This window comes from Mesocricetus auratus, unplaced genomic scaffold (assembly GCF_017639785.1).
Source record: "Mesocricetus auratus isolate SY011 unplaced genomic scaffold, BCM_Maur_2.0 Super-Scaffold_100007, whole genome shotgun sequence".
Classification (NCBI taxonomy): Eukaryota; Metazoa; Chordata; class Mammalia; order Rodentia; family Cricetidae; genus Mesocricetus; species Mesocricetus auratus.
Genome location: NW_024429191.1, coordinates 73,751,160 through 73,760,227, shown reverse-complemented (window position 1 = coordinate 73,760,227; position 9,068 = coordinate 73,751,160). Strand labels below are relative to the sequence as shown.

Genomic DNA, 9,068 nt, shown 5'->3' with positions numbered 1-9,068 from the left:
ATTTAACTCCTTAAATCAGGAGCATGGTGGCTGGTACCTGAGCCCTGCTCTCAGAGAAGGGGAGGTGACCCTCCACCACTTGGGTCAAAATTCCTTTGTCTGCTATTTGCTGGTCATAGGGTTGTAAAGATTCCTTAGCCCAGGGGATTACTGACAGACCCTGTGACCCTGTAACCCTGCAAGCCTGTGCCCTGTCTTATCTTATTCAAACATATCTTGCTTAAAATATATAGTTACTGCTTTACTCTGTACTTTGTCTGACCTTAAGTAACCATGGAAACTGAAATTTGTAGCCTTCAACCTTATGGTCTGCCCCTTTAAAAGTTTCTCTTTTTGGCTGGTTGGCATCTCACCCCCCCCAATATGAAGTGAGATCCAAGCTGGCCCGCTTGAACAATAAAAAGAAATCTTTTACTTTTGCATCGTAGTGTCAACTCCTTGGGCTGGTCTGAGACTCTTCCAACCTGGCACAACAGTTTTAACCTCAGCTTCCCCAGCTGGGATTTTTTTTTAAGGACACTTTTTTTTTTTTAAATATTTCATTTATCTATTGTGTATACAGCCTTCTGCCTACAGGCCAGCAGAGGGTACCAGATCTCATTCAAGGTGGTTGTGAGCCACCATGTGGTTGCCTGGAATTGAACTCAGGACCTCTGTGAAGAACAGTCAGTGCTCTTAACCGCTGAGCCATCTCTCCAGTCCCCCAGCTGTTTTTTTTTTTGTTTGTTTGTTTTTTGTTTTTTGTTTTTTTGAGGCAGGGTGTCTCTAGGATTTTAAGAGTGCTCCAAGAGAGGGTTTCACCTGGGATGGCCTGGAACCCACTGAGTTGCCCAGTCCAGATGAACTTGAACTCACAACCCTCCTGCCTCAGCCTACTAAATGCTGAGATTATAAATGTGCATGGTGGGCTGGAGAGATGGCTCAGAGGTTAAGAGCACTGACTGTTCTTCCAGAGGTCCTGAGTTCAATTCCCAGCAACCACATGGTGGCTCACAGCCATGTATAATGAGATCTGGCGTCCTCTTCTGATATGCAGGCAGAACACTGTATACATAATAAATAAATAAATCTTTAAAAAAAATGTGCATGGTGCAAACCGGGCGTTGGTCGCGCACACCTTTAATCCCAGCACTTGGGAGGCAGAGGCAGGCATATCTCTGTGAGTTCGAGGCCAGCGTGGTCTACAGAGTGAGTTCCAGGAGAGCCTCCAAAACAATACAGAGAAACCCTGTCTCGAAAAACAAAAACAAAAACAAAAACAAAAACAAAAAAAAAGTGCATGATGCAGACTTCCTTTTAGTTTTTTGTTTTGTCTTTGTATCTTGGAACTCAATATGTAGATGAGGCTGTTTTTGAACTCACCAAGATAATCTTGCTTCTGCCTCCCAAGAGCTAGGATTAAAGGCATGTGCCACCACACCTAGCCTCTTTTCTTTTTTTCTTTTTCCTTTTTCTTGAAACAAGGTTTCTCTGTGTAACAGTCCTGGCTATCCTGGAACTCACTCTGTAGACCAGGTTGGTCTCAGAGTCAGAGATCCTCCTGCCTTTGCCTCCTGAGTGCTGGAATTAAAGGCGTGAACCATCACTACCCAGCTCTTTTTGGGTTTGTAATGGAGGCTGTATTTATAGACCCCAAAATAATAGACGGGATGAGAGAACCCACAAAGTGTCCTGATTCTTCTTGTCTTTTCTGTGCAACATTCCTTCTTCCTGGGTCTGAAATAGGACCCCTCTTTGGTGGGGTCTTATAGAGGCAGGATAAAAAGGAACATTAGGACTTGGGACTTGGGCAGGGAAAGAAGTCACTCACCCCAGAGTCTGGTTTGGAAGTCTTGGCTGCTGAGAAGGAAGTACAACAGCAGAATTAACAACAACAACAAAAAAACTTTGCTATGACAGTATTTAAATAAACATGGTATTGCTTTAATAAGCATTTCTTGAATTAAACATATTAGTGATTAACCTGGAGTCACTAGCAATGTATTGTATTGATATCCTGTTAAGGAAAGAAAGAAAAGCACTGCCCCTTGGAGTCATTTAACCAAAAGCCAGCCCAGATTTGACTTTTCTGTTTCATGCTCCTTGTGTCTTCCATCTTCTGTGTGTCCATTGCATGAATGTTAATCTGTGCCTGCCTCTGTGCCCGTGTCTGTCTGTCTGTCCCTAACAGAGGGCTTTACTCTGTCGTTATTGAACAGCACCAATGGGGAAAGAATGAGGGGCACGTTACAGGAATCTTTAACAGAGTTTTATAAGGGATTAAGTCACTGGCACCAGCTGTTCCCAGCTGACACAGACAACAAACAGTACTACAAACATCATCTACCAACCCAAAGCCATATTGCTTCTAACCTCTATATTTGCTTCTTTCAGAAAATGACACACACACAGAATCTGGGTTAGGGGAATAGGCGAGTAATAGAATTTAATTAATGCATAACCTAAGCTATGCATTCATTTAGATTGTAAAATCTGAGAGTGTGATAAACCCAAGGCAAGTAAGATTGACTGACATTGTTCTCTTAAAGGAAGAATAATAATAAAGTCTGAGTACACAATAGGATATCAGTCTTTTTTTTGTTTTTGTTTTTGGTTTTGGTTTTTCGAGACAGGGTTTCTCTGTAGCTTTGGAGGCTGTCCTGGAACTCACTTGGTAGTCCAGGCTGGCCTCGAACTCACAGAGATCCACCTGCCTCTGCCTCCCCAGTGCTGGGATTAAAGGCGTGCGCCACCAACGCCCGGCTTTGTTTTTGTTTTTCGAGACAGGGTTTCTCTGTATTGTTTTGGAGACTGTCCTGGAACTCGCTTTGTAGACCAGGCTGGCCTCGAACTCACAGAGATCTGCCTGCCTCTGCCTCCCGAATGCGGGCATTAAAGGCGTGCGCCATCAACGCCGGGCTAGGATATCAGTCTTAAGTGACATCAAAGTATATTATTAACTTTGGCTGTAAGGTTCAGCAAAATTTCAGTAGCTTTAGAGTACAAGAGATAGTTTCATACTATTACATTACCACAAGTATTTTTTTTTTTGAGACAGGATTTCTCTGTGTAGCTTTGGCTGTCCTGGGATTCATTCTGTAAACCAGGGTGGCCTCAGAAATCAGAAATCTGCCTGCCTCTGCTTCCTAAATGCTGGGACTAAAGGTGTGTGCCACCAGAGCTGATTATTTATTTTCTTACTTTTGTCACAGGGATTTCAAGTAAAAATATGTGTATATGTATGAGTGTGTATATGTGTGTGTACATAGTTCCTCATTGCCACAAATTATGTAGTTGACTTTACCACATTTGGGGAAATTGCAGGAGCTAGCATGTATGGAGTGCAATGGACAATCCTCTGCCTGGAATCTCCCCTGTCAGGTAAGTATTAAAAAAATATTAAAATAGGAGGCAGAGGCAGGTGGACCTCTGTGAGTTCAAGGACAGTCTGGACAAACACAGCTATATAATGAGAACCTGCCCTTTAATCCCAGCACTTGGGAGGCAGAGGCAAGAGGATCTCAGTGATTTTTGGAACCAGCTTGGTCTACATAGCCAAACAGAACTACACAGTGAGATCCTATCTAAAAGGAAGGAAGGGAGGGAGAGGTTAGGAAGGAAGAAGGGAAGGAAGAAAGAAGAGATAACATTACAAATAATTTCCCCTTGAGGCAAGGGAGATGGATAATCCATAAAGCGCTTGCCATCCAGGCATAAGAACCTGAGTCTGAATCCTCAGCACTCAGGCATGGAGGTATGTGTCTGTAGCCCCAATGCTGAAGAGATGGAAACAGGCAGATCCCTGAAGCTCACTAGCTGTCCAGGCAAGACTAACTGATGAACCCCAGATTCAGTGAGAGATGTCTCCAAACATGAGGTGGTTAATAATTAAGAAAGGTAAGAATCTTAGCTTCCCCTGATTAGAGGCATTCAAAGAAAAGAACTCAGGCAGTAGCCTGGAACTAACTGTTTCTGGCCCACATTGTTGTAGGAACTTAGCAGAATCACTGTATGGGGTAGATATTAGAGTGAACAGCTGGTTTAGAAGTACTTTGACCTTAAAAAATCCTCTTGGACAACAGTGACTGTTTTGCCAAAGGGGCATTGCAGTCATCCCATGACTTTGGTCACAAGAAACCTGAGGCTCTTGTCTTGTTGTGTGTTGCAAAAGACACAAAGTAAAAGACTAGAGTCATGAGAGCATGTGATGCTGTCCTTTAGTATTCTCAGACAAGTAGGGGAAGATCATCAATTCTGTGATCCCCTGAGAGCCAGTCACAAATCATAACACTGCAATAAAGCAGGAGCCATGATTTAATGAACCCCTTCCCCACTCCAAGTCTCAAGAAAAGGCTGTGAAGGCAAAGATCTTTCCTATTTAGATAGGTTATGGGGGTATGGGAGCCTGGAGAGCCAGCCTTTGCTTTAGACGTAAAATTTGTGTGTGCAAGCAAGTCCTGGCTCATTAATACACAGTAGTCTGACCTAGTCATGCTAAGGGAGTTAAGGTCCAAGTCTGTGCCCTGGCACCTTAACAAGCCAGGCATGGTGACACATCCTCAAGAAGCCAGTTAAAAGAGCAAAACTTATAATGAGAAGCTGAAAAAGAAGTTTTACTCAATTTAGTCACCGACAAAGAGATCAAGTGACCCCCTACCTGTACATCCTAGGAGTTCAGACATGAGGTTTAGATTTAAGCAAAAGGTTAGAGTTATGCATAGCTAGTCCCTGGCCAAGGCATGTTTCAGTCTATCATTGTCTTGTCTCCAGTCTCCAGTCTCTTTGCAAGGTGGTCTGACAAACTGCTAATCTCTTTCTGGAAACAAGTTCTCCCTTTGGTTGCCTTGGTTTTAGCCTCTTCTCGCAGCATAAGATTCCTGAGCAAATTTCAATGTCTTGGGTTCATTGTTTCAATGCTCTCATAGCCAAAGCCGGAGACACAAGTTTCTTGTAAAATATCCTCATACTTGGCAGCCTGGTTACAGCCAAACAACCAATTATAGGCTCAGGATAAACATAAATATATTTTATACATGTGTATAACATACATGTAGCCTGTCTGTATTCCCATGTACTACGTGCGTACTGAGCACTTGCAAAGATAATAAAAAGGCATCAGGTCTTCTGAAACTGGAGTAAAGGGTTGTGAGCCACCTCCATGTGGGTTCTGGGAACCCAACTCTGGCCCTCAGCAGGAGCAGCAAGTGCTCTTCTCCTCTGAGCCATCTTCACCTCTTTTCCAGCCTGACTCAAGGGTGGTAAGAGACAGTAACCGCTCCAAAGAAAGCCCTTGTACTTTGTGTGTGTGTGTTTGTGTTTTAGGAGACAGGGTTTCTCTGTGCAGTTTTGGAGCCTGTCCTGGAACTCACTCTGTAGATCATGCTGGCCTGGAACTCACAAGAGATTCACCTGCCTCTGCCTCCCTTGTGTGTGCTGGCCTTGTTGGAAGAAGTGTGTCCCTGTGGGCGGGCTTTGAGGTTTCAGAAGCCCAAGCCAGGCCCATGGCTGTCTTTCCTCTCCTACTGCCTGTAGATAGAGTCTCAGCTGCCTCTCCAGCGCCTTACTTGTCTGCATGTCACCACACTACCCACCCTGCTAATGATGGGCTAACCTCTGCTAACCCTCTGGCTCTGTAAGCCAGCCCCGATTAAATGTCTTTCTTTATAAGAGTTGTCATGGTCATAGTGTCTCTTCACAGCGATAGAACAATGACTAAAACAGGCAGCTTTTGGTAATCAGAATAAACCTACATAACCTTAGGAATTTTAAACCTTATTTATTAAAAATATCTAACATATGCTGTTCCTTGTCTAATTTTTTTTCTCTCAGCACAAATGTCATACAAAATCCATCCTAATCCAAAATATCTTGGAGACCTGCTGTTGCCTCTTTAGTCTAAAAAGGCGATGGGAGGATGAACAGAGGGCACAGTAGGACTAGGAGGTTTTAGTTGATTTACACCTCTTGGTCGTCTTGATGAAGACAGTGGTGAAGTTACATGGCAGGTACTCTCTTTTAACTTCAGTAAAGATGGCTGCCAGTCACATGGCTGCTTCCACTCTGATGAGGTCATCAGCCAAGATGGAGGCAAGCCACGTGATTTCTATTTAAAACATCTATTTTCTGAATCAAGAGTTGAGTCCAAGCTATATATAGTTTGTTGTAGTAAATTAAGATTACCTTATATGTAGAGTTTTTTGAATTACCAATCTTTTGTTAACATTTCTTTTTTAAGGGATGAGGTTTCTCTGTGTAGTCTTGGCTGTCCTGGCACTCTCTTTGTAGACCAGGTTGGCCTCGAACTCACGTATCTGCCTGCCTCTGCCTCCCTAAAGGAATGGACCACTGCTTCTGGATGCTTGTTGCAACTTTTTTGCTTGTTTGTTTTCTGAGACAGGGTTTCTCTATGAAACTTTGGCTGTCCTAGAACTTGCTCTGTAGGCCAATCTGGTCTCAAACTCAGAGATCTGCCTGCCTCAGCCTCCTGAGTGCTGGAATTAAAGCCTACACCACCAATGCCCGGCTACTCAATAGTTTTAAGAGATTTCTTTATGAGAGCAGAGAGCAAAGAAAGTATAGAGATAAAAGATTTTTAAGAGTGAAATGTATGGGGTAGTGATGGCCCACTCCTTTAATCCCAGGAATTGGGAGGCAGAGGTAGTCAGATCTCTGTGAGTTAGAGTTCAAGGTCAGCCTGGTCTACAGAGTGAGTTCCAGGACAGCCAAGGCTATATAGAGAAATTCTGTCTTGAAACACCCCTCCCCAAAAAAAGAGTGGAAAGTAGAAAAAGCTCAGAGATAAGAGACTTTTGGAATCATTTGCTTGTTCAGTGGCAGAAGCTGTTAGTCTGTGAGAATTTGAAAGTTGAGTGTGTCATTTTGTGACTATGGAGTTTTTGTTTTGCTTTGCTTTGTTTTTCGAGACAGGGTTTCTCTGTGGAACAGTCTTCACTGTCCCGGAAGTCACTTTGTAGACCAGGTTGACCTCAAACTCACAGAGATGCTCCTGCTTCCGATTCCTGACTGCTGGTATTAAGGGCGAGCACCACCACCCAGAAGTGGCCATGGATTTATATGGAGACCAAGCCTTTTGTGGTGAGACATTGAAGCTTTAATGTAATCACTGAGTAGGAGCATGAAAAGAGAAAGGTTTGCACACAGAACTCCTCCAGAGAGAAGGCTCCAGTTCCAGAAGGGAGCTGAGAGACAGTAGGGACAAGGGTCACAAGCCGGAATTTCACCACATGGAGCCTGCAGCTCCTGGGAGGAGCTGAGAACCTGTGGGGAGGAAAAGGGGGCAGGGCGGGAGAGAGAAGAGTAAGTGTCCTGGTACAGGAACTTCAATTTGGGACATCATCCTCAAGCAGGCTGAGAGACTTGGCAGAGAGAAATGTCCCAAATCACAGAGAGGGTGAAATGAACTTCCTAACACACCCTGTGTGGTTTTCATAGAAACAGCAGGCTCCTGCTAGCCAACAGAGACAAAGCAGGCAGCTCCAGAGTGCGCTTACCTAGGAGATGAAGAGAGAGCTGGTGGGAAGGGAGGGGCTGAACCTTTCCTATTTCAGGTTCCCAGGAGGGCATAGCAGGCTCCGGGAGCCAGAGAGACTGAGAGGAACCCTGAAATCGAAGTAGAGAAGCATAGCAGGCTGAGGAAAGAAGCCATTGAAGAGGCACACTCTAGAGTTTGGAGTCTAATCTGGTGGATGACAGAAGTCAGCAGAAACAAATGATCGCTATATACCCTAGCTGAGTCAAATCAGCAAGTTCCATCGGGAGGTCGGAGGAGGCCCCTTGGTAGGTGCTTATTTATGTCCCACCGAGAGGTTCAGACAAGACCACTCCAAGGACTGGTGGAGGGGAAGATCTTCACTGTAGATACCAGGGAGCAAACAGTCCGAGGCATTCGGAAGAGTCCAGGACATGGAGACAAAGTAGTGGATTAGCAAATTGAACATTGCTGGCCGACTGAACTTGGTGGGTAGGTGGGGGCGGTCCAGAGAAAGGAACAATAGAGAGGGGGTCAAGAGAGGAAGACAAAAGAGAGAAGCCAAGATTGCTCACAGGCAAAATGGCAGGGTTTTGAGGGACTGAGAAGGTGGGGGAGGGGAGCTCAGGGACTGGAGAAGTTTAGGGGAGGGGGGTGGGGTGTGAAAAGCTGAGCGGAACCACAGGTAGTGGTGATACTGAGGAAGCCTCGGGACGGCATGCGCTGTTGCGTGCTAATAGGCACCACGAGTAGCTATTTGTCCTGGCCTGACGCCTGCCATGTCAATACCCAGAAAGTTGAATTCATAGCCACCATGAAAAGAAGAAAACAAACAAACAACCCCCCCCCAAAAAAAAACCCAAACCTATGATGGAGTTGAAACTAGGACAAAAATGACTTTGTTTGCTTTTTTCAGTTATTTGTATATTCTACCGTAATCCTCCGTCAGGTGTATAGCTGGCAAAATCCCCCCCATTCTGTAGGTTGTATGGAACTAGAGTGACTTTGAATTCTGATCCCCCACCTTTACCATCCAAGCGTTGGGGTTACAGGTGTACTCCAACAAGGGCACCTGCTTTTGCACGCTTATGACTGCATTTTTCCTAACTGGTAGGGTATTTGGGATTGCTTTGTTTTTAACCTTACTTCCTTTTTGCGAAGCGGGAAGGTTTAATGAAATGCATACCGTGTGTTCACAGAGGTTCCCAGTGAAACCAGCATGCAATTTGGCTGGGTCAGACTAAAACAGTGCAATCTCAATTAGAGAAGAGCCCCTGGAAAACCACCCCCAAAGCCTTTCGAAAAGGGTTTCATAAATGCAAATGCGGAACAATTTCGTGTGAAATTCTCTCTCTTTTTTTTTTTAAACCAAGCACAAAGGCATCTTGTGGCCGGAAGGGTCCTTGTAAGAGGAGTTGGACTACGGCTGCAGCTTTACTTTCCTGGGGTCTTGTCACGACAATTTGCGGTGGGTGTTGGGGGGGGAGGTGGAGTTAGGGCAAGGGCCGAGTTAATGGGAACTGAAATTTGAGCTGTGGAAGGGCGGGTCCAGGTGACAGGGGGATCTAGGAGTGGGCTACGAGCCTGTTTCTCAGTATAG

The 9,068-nt window shown here is 44.8% G+C and overlaps 1 pseudogene; it reads right to left on the bottom strand.

Moving 5' to 3' along the window:
* Positions 1-3,227: 3,227 nt before the first annotated feature.
* Positions 3,228-3,368, bottom strand: LOC121141693 (annotated as a pseudogene).
* Positions 3,369-9,068: the final 5,700 nt, after the last annotated feature.